Genomic DNA, 12,173 nt, shown 5'->3' on the forward strand with positions numbered 1-12,173 from the left:
CAAAAAACACCCAAACAAACAAAAAAAACATAGTACAAGATACAGATCCAGAAGATGATATTATAAAACATTCAGAAAGTGCAGAATTAGTCTGTATAAAAAGGTGTAATGAAAATAACTACTCCACGTACATAATCGTAATTCTTGTCAGTGATTTCTGTGGCCTTGGACAGTTGAGTTCAGTTTGTTTTAAATATGATGATGATAGTATTGCTTGCTATTTGTATTTTCAGGGAGCAAATTTTATAAGTTAATTTCTATAATACATAAGGCATGAAATGTCTTTCTATTTTAGAGTCAAACTACACTTTTAGTATAGCTGTTGGAGGGGCTGTGATAAGTTTGGGGGTTTTAAGACTAGTGATGATATCTGCTGCTTCTGATGAGGCGTGTGGCAGTGTTAACGAGGTAGGTTGGAATGCAGAGATTGGGAATTTTGGAGCAAGAGATTTAAGGTCAACAGTGTACATGATGGGTTTATGATTAATCTTGGCTTGGGTGTGTCACTACTGTTAGTCTCAGCTTGGGTAAAATAAAGGTGGGACTACTGCAAAGAAATTTTTGTGAAGTTCTTGAAGAAGATGTTTATTTTCCTCAAACAAAATTGTACTTCTGTTCCTACTTCTATATCTGAAATTGTATTGATATTTCAGTATGCGTCTTCATTTTTTAATAACGACCTAATCCAAGTAATTCTGTTGATTGGACCCTATGTGCACAATGGGTACATTTAATATTTTGATATTCTTTAAAAATATTCTTTAGTGACTTTCAAGCAAGGGTATTCATACCACTTGAGTTTCACAGAGCCTTCCCATGAACTTCAGGTTTTCAGATGTCAGTAGTTTTTAGAGAATATGTTTCCAAATTTCTCTACTTAAATATGTACTTCTTTCTAAAATAGAGTTGCTGGCAGTCAAAGTAGGACTTTGCAGTTTCTCCTTTTTAGCTTCTCTTTCACAATCTCCATTTTTCCTCTCTACAAAAGGAAAGTTTATTTTTTACCCAGCCTAATTTTCCTATGGTGTATTCCCCTGGAATATAAGGAAATCTCAAAGGCACCAAATAAAGGGACAATCTGAAATATTAGTCTCTGAAAAGTCTTCTCAAACTAAGAGATAAACCTGTACTTATTATATATATTTGCATGATTTTAAGTAAGGAGATGAAAGCTCCAATGTTTACTTTCCACAGATCAACATGACACCTTTAAATAAAGCTTATTTTTCTGATTATTAGGAGAAACATTTTCAGTAGCTTTGCTGAAAGGCTACTAGAAAATGTAAATCTTTTTTTTTAATTAATTAATTTTATTTTATTTTATTTTTGACTGCGTTGGGTCTTCATTGCTGTGCACGGGCATTTCTCTGGTTGCAGTGAGCAGGGGCTACTCTTCGTTGTGGTGCGCGGGCTTCTCATTGCGGTGGCTTCTCTTGTTGCGGAGCACGGGCTTCTAGGCTTGCAGTTTTCAGCAGTTGTGGCTCACGGTCTCTAGAGTGCAGGCTCAGTAGTTGTGCACGGGCTTAGCTGCTCCGCAACATGTGGGATCTTCCTGGACCAGGGCTCGAACCCGTGTCCCCTGCATTGGCAGGTGGATTCTTAACCACTGTGCCACCAGGGAGGCCCTAAATCTGTTTCTTTTTAAACTTTGGTAGATTACCATTTAGTAAGAATTGTGAGTTACTTCTCTGCTATCTGTTCACCCCTACCATGTGGAGTGTGTTGTAGCTTCTATAATCTATATTATTAATATTTTGTAAATAATACACACAACAATTATATATTTTTAAGCCCCACACTTGATAACTTTTTGTTATTGGTTTCCATTGAGCTCTGTCTCATCCCAGTAATTAACATTATCTGTCCATAGATACATGATCTAATTTTTTAAAAAACAACATCAGTCTCATTAAGAGATATATTTCATTTTTTTCATTTTTTTCCCCCTATTTTTTCGCCACAGTGCATGGCATTCAGGATCTTAGTTCCCCTACCAAGGATCAAACCCGTGCCCCCTGCAATGGAAGTGCGGCATCTTAACCACTGCACCGCCAGGGAAGTCCCAAGAGATGTATTTCCATAAATTTTACTTTTATATTTAGTGGCATATCAAAGCATATGTTTGTTATGCTCCATTGTATAATAATGCTGTTAGTAATTAATCAAGCCAGAAGAAATTTTTAAAAAATTTAAGAGTCTTGTGTTCACTGAAAATTTCAAAACAATGTAAATTAAAATACATGTTTTTATTGCAGAAAAATATAACGAGGTGAACTTTTAAGCATAAAACTATAAAATTGTGGGGGAAGGGAATGTATTTTTTTAATGGAGATGGTAGATATTAAACAGCTATGTTTTTAGAGTCTAGTGGATAAATTTGAGAGTGATGGAATAGTTTTATTTTAAAATGACAATATTTATAACATTGATTACCTTCTTTCCTAGAACTGTTGAAACTTATGATGAAAAATTTTGAATCCCAGATCTGTTTAAACAGTATTTATTTGTGTGTCCGTGAGGATGTTTCCGGAAGAGATTAGCAGCTGAATTGGTGAACTGAGTAAAGTAGATTGCCCTCCCAAATGCAGGTGTGCTTCATATAATCCTTTGAGGGCCTGAATAGAACAAAAAGGTAGAGGAAGGTTGAATTTGCCCTTTACCTGATTGCTGGAGCTGGGGCATCAATTTTTCCCTGCCCTTTGTGCTCCCCATTCTCAGGCCTTCAGACTCAGACTAGAACCTACACCATTGGCTCTCTGGCTCTCAGGCTTTTGAACAACACTTCTGGCCTTCCTGGGTCCCCAGTTTGCAGATGTGGGACTTCTCAGCCTCCATAAATCACATGAGCCAATACCTTGTAAGTCGCTCTCTGTCTATATGTCTTTCTGTATATCGTTCTCCTATTGGTTCTATTTCTTTGAAGACCCCATGACTAATACAAGTGATTTTATCAGAACTTACAACTTTGAAGGAGGGGCTCTCTGGGACTGATCATGTCTCTCAAGAAAGGGTACTGTTTAGCTGCTTATCAGACCTCAGGAGCATTGTGGTTGGTACTCAGACTTTTAAAGGAGAGGGATGCAACCTGGCAGGTGCTTAGATGGTTCAGGTGGTACGGCCCAGCAGGTGAGGGAGCACAGCGGAACTAATATCCTTACTGCCAAGGGAGCGTAACAGGGTATGTGGCAGGGCCAGCTGAAGAAAGCTTGGTTGGAGCCATAGCTGGCGGCTGCTGCTGGAGCATCCCTGACAGGAGCTGAAAGCAGGCAGAGTCCTTTCTTCTCTCCTCTTTCCAAGTTCCACCTTGGGCTTCCCTTTTGCAGAATCTAACCAGAAACCAATTGGCAAGGGCGTCTGGAAGTTTTAGTTTGTACACCCAAACATCATGAACAGAGTCTTGAAAGGTGTGCTTGGAGCTGAGAGACAGTGAATGGCTATAGCAGAATCTATTTTTTTTTGGTCGTTCAATATCCATTTACATGTTTCTGTCTTACAACAATAACATTCTTTGCTTTTGCTTCACACGATACAACTGTCCTTTTTACAAACAAAGATATTTCCGTCCTCTTCTTCAAAAGAAATCTAAAGTCCCAACAGTCACCATAGCCATCTCTGGGGGATGTTATTATCTGTTTTACTCAATCCCAACTAAATAAATATTCTGTAGCGTACAGACCAAATTGTAAAGTTAATCACCAGTAATAGTCCTCATAGAAAATAAAGAGGGACAATGAAGGGCAAGGAAAAAATAAGTAAATATATATTAATATATACATAAGGAGGAAGGAAGAAAATTTGCATAACTGCTGCAGTTGTGCACACTCATATCTGCTGTAAATTCTCTGTTTTCTCTACCCTCAGCTGGCACCACAGCCAGTCAGCGTTCTTTTCCTGATGGAGGCAATCCAAAACTTCACTCCCAAAGGGTCTAAATCTTAGTGGTCTGTGTTTTGTTTTTTTTTTAACATAGGCAAATAAAACAGTGCTTTATTTCTAATACCTAAAAAAAGTATTCTAATATAACATTATTTCAGGAGGTAAACCCACATGTATTTTTCTATATTTTTATATCATTGTATAATTTAAAAACACCTAAACACCCTAAATCTGTTCTTAGTGGTCTGTCTTTAATGTGTTGCTGTAGTTTTGCCTTAACTTGTACAACCAGATTTGAGAGAACTCAGAGAATGCCTTGGGCTCTAGACATAGTCCTCCTGGACTGTTATAGCAGCTACTCAGTTTACCCTTAGTAATTGGGAGCAATTGCCCCAGGAAAAGCAATGATCTCTTCTTTGTTATTTCAATAGCATGAGAAGCTCAGCATTGCCAGTGGAAGTCTTATCTTCCAGTTCATTGGAGGTATTGTCATGTTCTTTGGTGGGAGCATTCTGCCTTTGGGAATTAAAACCTCTAAACCAAGAGCAATCAAACTTGCAAGGATGGAAAACAAAATTTGGGCGGGGTGGTTGTAATTAACTATTATATTGAAGGAGCCTCTCCCACTTCTACCCCTTGGTTCATGTATTCAGGCTATGGGAGAAAAGAATATATTAGTTTCTGATCCCAAGAATAGCCTACATCCTACAGGATAGCGCCCTAACCTTTCAGTGTGTTGTTTCTCAGCTGGCACTGTGACTGATTCACTAGGCTCTTTTATCCGCTCTCCTGCTTCTGAGGGATATCCTTCCTACCTGGCAAGACCAATAAACCCAGTGGGCATGAGCTTACTGGCACACTTTTTCAGTTGAGAAATGAGTTCCTTGGTCAGAAGCAATATTGTGTAGAACAGCCGTAAGTCCACAGATAGTCGTTATATTTATCCATTATTGCATAACAGATTGCTTCAAAATTTAGCAGCTTAAAACAGCAAACATTTATTATTTCACAGTTTCTGTTGGTCAGGTGTACAGGACCAGCTTAGCTCAGTGGTTCTGGCTCATGGCATCTCCTGAGGTTGCAATCTAGCCAAGCCACTGGGCGGAGTTACAGTCACCTTAAGGCTTGAGTAGGGTTGAAGGATCTACTTCCAACCTCACTCATAGTTGTTGGCAGGCTTCATTCAGTTCCTTCCAGGCTGATAAACTGTGGGCCTTTTCATAGGCTTCTCACAGCAAGGCAGCTTGCTTGCTTTCCCTAGTGTGAGTGGGGAGAGAGAGAGAGAGAGAGACAGATAGACCAGCAGAGAGATATTGACCTGAAAGTGGAAGCCACAGTCTTCTTATAACCTAATCTCAAGTTACATCCCATCATTTTGCATATTCTATTAAGTAGCAAGCCGCTAGTGCAGCTCATACCCAAGGGAATGGGATTAAGGGCATGAGTAACAGGAGGTGGGGATCATTGAGAACCATTTTAAAGGCTGGCTGCAACAGTCATGCTAGCAAAAGCACAGGCCACTAGGGTTTTGGAATAGATAACTATCCTTTTCAGAAACAGTTCTTGGTTTGCTACTGGATCCTGGTACCAACTGAACTTCTGATCTGGGACATCTAAGAGACCATATGACCTGAGCTTCCTAGGATGAACTGGATGTTTTCTCATCCACCAAGATACAAGGTTGGTTGAAGGCATCAGCAATCCAACATCAAGTGGAAATGGTGTAAATAAGATTAAGTGCAAGCAGCTCCTGAAGACATAAGCATCTGACTGAGGAAGAAAAAAGCTAAGGCCTAGTTTATAGCTGGTTTTCACAGTGTGTTGGCATCAACTGGAAGCAGATGGCTGCAGCATTACAACTCCATTCAGGGGTGTCCCTGCAAGACAGTTGTGGTGGGAAATCCTCTCAGCGAGTAGAACTTTGAGCAATGCATTTGTCCACTGTGTCTGCATTGAGAGATGGTCAAAAATGCAAATATACTGATTCATGGACACTGGCTGGCAGTTTGTCTAAAAGTTGGGGACTCAGAAAAAAGTTTTGGCAGGTTGGTGACAAAGAAGATGGGAAAGAGGTTGTGCATGAAACTTTCACAATGAATATAGAATGTGAAAAAAAATTGGGTCCCGTAATACTCAGCAAAGGGCATCCATGTAGAGGAGACTTTCAGTAAACAGGTGGACAAAACGACCTGCTCTGTGAGTGACAGGCAGCCTCCTTCTGCAGTTACCTCAGTGCTTGCTCACCAGCCACAGTGGTGGGGGTAAAGGTTATGTGTGGGCCCGACAACATATACCCACCCCGCTCCCCCAGGGCTGGTGTGGCTATCCTCATTGCTGAGTGCCTAACCTGCCAACAGCAGAGACTGATGCTGTGCCCTTTTACACAGCCCTTTCCCCAGGAAAGACCAGAAGGATACCTCGTGGCAGGTTGATCACAATGGAGGGGGCAGCAGTTTGTCCTCACTGGAAAGAACTTCCTCAGGATATGGGTTTGCCACTCCTGACCACAATGGTTCTGCCAATATGACTATCCTTGTACTAATGGAGATTTGACACAATATTGCTTTTGACTAAGGAGTTCATTTTTAAGTCATCCTTATGTTACAAAAAGGCAGCTTTCTTGGAAGAAAAGAAAAAGAGAAGGTAGGAAGGTAATATATCAAAATGTTAGAAGTAGCTGTCTAGTGGGAATTGCTGTTTCCATTTTTCCCTTTTTTCCAAATTAGCATGTATCTGGAGTAATATATTAAAATAAATTATGAAGGCAATTGAAGATAGTTTTTAAACTGCACTCCTAAAAAAGTTCAGTTTCCTGACTCAGGATTTCCTGAAGGCTACTCTTTTTTTTTTTTAAATTAATTTTTATTGGAGTATAGTTGCTTTACAATGTTGTGTTAGTTCCTACTGTACAGCAAAACGAATCAGCTCTACGTATAAATATATCCCCTCTTTTTTGGATTTCCTTCTCATTTAGGTCACCCCATTGCATTAAGTAGAGTTCTCTTGCTGTACACTATGTTCTCATTAGTTATCTATCTTATACATAGTATCAATAGTGTATATGTGTCAATCCCAATCTCCCAATTCCTCCCACCCCCTTTCCCCCTTGGTATCCATACATTTGTTCTCTATGTCTGTGTCTCTATTTCTGCTTTGCAAATAAGATCATCTGTACCATTTTTCTAGATTCCACATATATGCGTTAATACGCGATGTTTGTTTTTCTGACTTACTTCACTCTGTATGACACTCTCTAAGTCCATCCACGTCTCTACAAATGACCCAGTTTCGTTCCTTTTTATGGCTGAGTAATATTCCAAGGCTACTCTATTTTAATCATGATTTCAGTTTGGCTATTTTCAGGCAAAGGCTGTTGCGGTCTCAGTCAGTGATATTTCTGTATAATCTCAGAACTTCAGTGTACATAAGCCTCCAGGGAGGCATAAACATGAAAACTCTCAGTCCACCTCTCTGTCCTGGAAATACTGACTGGGTGACTCTGGGTGGGATGTAGGAATCTGTATATTTTAAAAAGGAGTCCACCCTTGTTGAGGTGGTCCACATAACATCCTTAAAGGAACACTACTCCAGGAGGCTCCAGGGCTGGGGAAAAGCTAGGAAGAATTCAAATAAGACTCTGGGGAAAAAAACAGGTGTAAGTTGTTATTCTGTTTACAGTAGGATCAGATTCCAGAAATACAAGTAGAAAGACAACCCCAAATCCTTTTTCCTTTGCTTAGCATTGATTCAAAATGTAGCACGTCATTGCACTCACATTACCAATCTAGGTATGCAGAACAGTTCTCTATCTGCATGAGAAAGGCTACACAGCATAATGGGTGCTGATATCCGATTGCTCTTTCACGACTATCACAGCCGCCTCCAAAGCCAGTGGAGACATCTGAATTTGAATACGAGCTTCATCATTTATTAGTTGTTGATTTTGGGTGAATTAACTAAGCCCTTGGAACCTTGGATGTTTCATGGGAATAATATTTTTGAGCTCTTACAGAGTATGAGTTCTGTTGAAAGACTTAATCATTGTAGACCTCAGTTCTTCTATAAAATAAAGAGGACTAGAATCTGATATTCTTTCCAGCTCTAAAATTCTTTGTATATTTTACTAGGATCCTATTTTTATTATAAACTAAGTGAAAACATTCAGATACTTGCAGAAAACAAAAAATCACAATGTAGAGATGAAAGCTGTTAAAATCTGGTTCCTTGGGCAGATTTTTTTTTTTTTTTTAATAATCAGTATACTCCTAAATAGAATAATGAAGGATAAGGCAGTGATTACTTCAGGTGAAACGAGACTACATGGTGAAGCCATAGGGTCTCCTGAATTACAGGCAGTCTTTGGACCTGCCCCCTAAGTGCTGCGTTAGCAGACAAATCCTGTGAATGTCCTCAGTGGACTCTCTATCATGAAAAAGCGTGTCTACTGATGACAACCTGAAGTTCCGTCACACTGATCCTGACGTTACCAGCTCCAAAGTGGAGTATATGGAGAGTAGATGATGCTAAATTCCTAAGGAGCCTTTGAGCTAAAATAGGGCATGGCATCTCATCTCACCTCTGATGTGTCTCAGATTTCCCCCCTCTCTGTCACCACCAGAGAATACAAAGGGGAAGGGTTTTCCTATCAAAGACCAGGATCCTGGAATCCTGCCTTTTCCCCACTTTCTCTCATTTTCCTGGCACCCACCTGTCTACTCCAACACACATTGTCTAGGTTTGTGTAGACAACTGACCTCTGCTTCACAGTGGGGCTTCTGAGACATGAGTACTCCCTAGTTGGGAGTTTTTTTCTCAAGTGCACTTCATATCATTCAGTTGGTTTACACAGTTACTAAATCTCCTAGGTAGGCATACTTGCCAAACAGTCTTGCAGGTTTAAAGTGCTAAGCAGATACTCTTCTTGGAATTCCACCTAGCTCTTAGGTCTCTATGGGGACCTCACCACTGGGAGTATAGTTACTCTGATGGCTCTTTCTCCCTTTTCCATACTCTGGGTCTTTCTGTTCCCTGGAGGACTTTCCCTCACCCTGAGAGGGAGCAGGCAGCATCACTGAATCAAGGAGAAACAAGAGTAAGTAAATAAACCAGGTTCAAGAAAGCCAGTGAAAAGCCCAAGAGTGAAGCAGAAGAGAAAACAGAAGGGCTACTCTCAAGTCACCCTGCGAGAAAAATTTCATGAGAGTCCGGGGTCATGTAGAAGTTATAGGTCAAACCAGGGGAGCACTCAGGAAACCAGAAGCAGATATAGAGCAACGCAAATACCTTGAAACTGAGCTGAGAAAGGAAGCACTATGTAGGGTTCTCTTTTTGCTGTCTTGCTGAATTCTTGTTGCATGACGGATGCAGGTGACTTACTTTCCCAGACAGGCTGGTCCAATGCAGGGTTGAAAAACTCACCTCGCCTTTGATGAAAGAACTTTATTCCACTCGGGGTGTAATCCAGATCTATACTCTGGCTTTTGGCAAAAGTGGCAATGATTTTTCTTTGTCAGTTTGGCTGGTGTAGCTTCTCTTCTGCCCCAGAGGTGCTGCTTTTTCTGTCACTCCTGTCTTATCCATAAAGATTCTAGATAATCTATTTTTCCCTGTCTCATTTTTTTGGTTTGTTTTTTTCTATCAGACAGTGATATTCTTTGGATTCTTCCTCTTGAGTTTCTCTCTCTTCTTATTTTCCTCCTTTGTCGATGATCTGCTGTCACATTCACTTTTATACCCTGTGCTTTTTTCTGGCAGGTATTTTGGTTATTCTCATAGAGTTTCCCCACCTTTCTCTTGCAGATATTTTTTAGCTCATCATAACTTCAGTCCCAGTTTCTCCTCATTGTCAATCATCTTAGATAAAGTAGAGATTATCTTGTAGGAATTCTCTTGGTTGAAATATATCTTTAGCTTTTTCAGTGTGGCTACCAACTTGATAGAAGTTTTATTGTCTTGCACTGAAACAATGTATATCAAATAGGATGTTTTATACAAGAATTTAAACATTTTTGTTTTTTCAATTCAGTGATTATTTAAGAATTAATATAAGCATATTCAGGATCATCATAGCAGCCAAATAATGCTATGAAAGTTCAGTATTCACAGTTGCACATATAGACACCAAAGAGAACAGAAGTAGACTTAACATATAAGTGACGTGTTTGAACAAAGTGAAGGCTGAATGAGATGAATATTTTTCAGTGATTGAAATACAGAGAACCAGTGGGAGAAGTGAGTTACCACAGCCAAACTAAAGCAAACCTATGCTTTGGCAGTTAATACTATGCCTTGTTTGAACCAAATCACATCATTAATTACCTGAAATTAATGTTATTAATTCACTTCTGGATTTGATGATAATTAATTTGTAAAATTTTCAGACTTTTTAGTTGTATAAGAGTTATATGTATAAGGGGCTTATAACTTTTTAATTTGAGGATATTTACATAACAATAAAAAACCCAATTTATCGGGCTTCCGCCAAGATGGAATAAATTTACCCTTCTGCCTGAGACAACTTAAAAAGTGAAAAAAATATATATGGAACAATAATTTTCAAGATATTAAGCATCAGTCAATGAAGGATAGTGTTCTTTGAGAGATAGAAAACAGCGCCCTGTAATTGCCCCAGCTGACTGCCAAGAGAAAGTTTTCAGGCCATGGCACAGGGAGGGAAAACCCAGGTGGAGCCTGGTGAACACTCTGATTTGAAGATACTGACTGAGATCTTGAGGTAACCTGGATGGCTAGAGTTTGCAGGACAGAGTACTGGGGAGGAGAGAGAGTGAGCATCACAGAGAAGTCCAAAGACCTGTAGAGGGTTCCCCTCAAGTATTCAGCAGGGTACTGAAGAGTGTGTGCACATGAGGAAACTAACTGAGGCCGTGGAAGAGTCACGCAAGAGGATTAGAGGAACTAACACTTGGTGTTCTCACAGGGCTAAGAAAATTACCTGTCTGCTGCCCATTCCCGCCCTCCCCCCACCTCCTGCCAAAGTAGAAAACCTCATAATTCATAGGACATTGTATAGAAAACTCAGAACAGTCATGGCTCAGAAGTGAGGAATAATTAGCCCTAGAATAAATGCTGAATTGGGTGCACCTAACAATCTTGAAAGACAGATCTAAAAGGGCCAACTGTCTCCTACTAACTTATCTATGGCCCAGAACCAATCTCCAGGCTATTTGCAAGAATACAAAAATATCTAGCTTCTAACAAGGGAAAAAACAATGTTTGGCATCCAATCAAAAATTACCAGGCAGGGCTTCCCTAGTGGCGCAGTGGTTGAGAGTCTGCCTGCCGATGCACGGGTTCGTGCCACAGTCCGGGAGGATCCCTCATGCCGCGGAGCGGCTGGGCCCGTGAGCCATGGCCGCTGAGCCTGCACGTCCGGAGACTGTGCTCTGCAATGGGAGAGGCCACAACAGCGAGAGGCCCGCATACCACAAAAAAAAAAAAAAAAAAAATTACAAGGCAATCAATGCTGCAGGAAATATGAACCATAACTATAGGAAAAATACATCAATAGAAACTCACCCAAAACTGACAAAGATGTAATTATACATGACAAATTTAAAATATTATGACTGTATTCCATATGTTCAAAAAGCTAGAGGAGAGATTAAATATGCTAATTAGAGACATAGAAGATATTTTAAAAGATACAATAGAACTTTGAGAGATGAAAACAATGATATCTGACATGTCACAGAGACATCCATCCAGTGTAATTCCCCTTATGAAAACTTCAAAAACATGCAAAACTATATGTTTATTTTATTGGGGTGCAATAAATCCCAAGATAATGCGAAAACTCAATATTTAGAAAAGTAATTACTCTAGGGTAGGGGGAGGGCGAGACAAACAGGCAACAAAAGGCACAAAGCAAGTTTCCAAAGTGCTGGTGATAGTCTATGACTCGAGCTGGTGGTAGGCATGTGGGATGTTATATTGTTCTAAAAAGCACACACATATATGCCATTTTGTATATATATTTATATTGTACATATGTGTAATATACACATTTCATAACATATTTAATAACAGAAAAGATTACTCTGGTAGCCATGTGGAAGAAGGGAGATTAACAGAGTCAGGGAGAAAATTAAAGCTACTCATGCAGTAGGGATAAAATGGGAAAGGACAACAAAGCTCACAAGTCTGTTGAAATATAATTTAGGACTTGTTAATTAAGTGGATGCTGTAGGTTAAAGGAAAAAAATGAGGTTTTTTTTCAGTTTCCTAGCTTGTAGACTTGATTGATTGGCGGCTCCGCGCGGCAGGTGGGATCTTAGTTT

Source organism: Delphinus delphis, chromosome 1, assembly GCF_949987515.2.
Source record: "Delphinus delphis chromosome 1, mDelDel1.2, whole genome shotgun sequence".
NCBI classification, from domain to species: domain Eukaryota; kingdom Metazoa; phylum Chordata; class Mammalia; order Artiodactyla; family Delphinidae; genus Delphinus; species Delphinus delphis.